Raw genomic sequence first — 437 nt, forward strand, 5'->3', positions numbered from 1 at the left:
TGGCGGTGCCTAGGCCTCGCTGTCTGCCCTCAAAGCACTCGCCAGTGACCCAAAATACTTCTGAGGGACAGTCTCAGGAAGGCCTTTCCTTCACACCCCTGGTAGTCAGCCACGCTGTCAACAGAGAGCCGGGTTTCAGGGGCCAGAAGGTCTGGCAAGAGGAGGCCCGAGGCCAAGGGCAGGCAGATGCATTACGCAGCCGGGACACGTGAGTCAGGGGCAGCCTCCATCCCTCCGCTACAAGCTGTGCCAGGGCAGCCCGTGGTGAATGCTCTGACCACGAAATGCTGTTAGATCGTTTCCGTAGGGCCTGGCTGGAAAGGTACCGGAGGCTCACGGCTGGCACGAGTGCTGTCAGGCACCACATTTCACGAGAAGGGGGGCTGCAAACGGAGAGGCTGCAAATGCTCGTGGCTTCAGGAGTGATAAGCCGCACT

The sequence above is a fragment of the Pygoscelis adeliae genome, unplaced genomic scaffold (genome assembly GCF_000699105.1).
Source record: "Pygoscelis adeliae isolate BGI_AS28 unplaced genomic scaffold, ASM69910v1 Scaffold113, whole genome shotgun sequence".
Taxonomy (NCBI): domain Eukaryota; kingdom Metazoa; phylum Chordata; class Aves; order Sphenisciformes; family Spheniscidae; genus Pygoscelis; species Pygoscelis adeliae.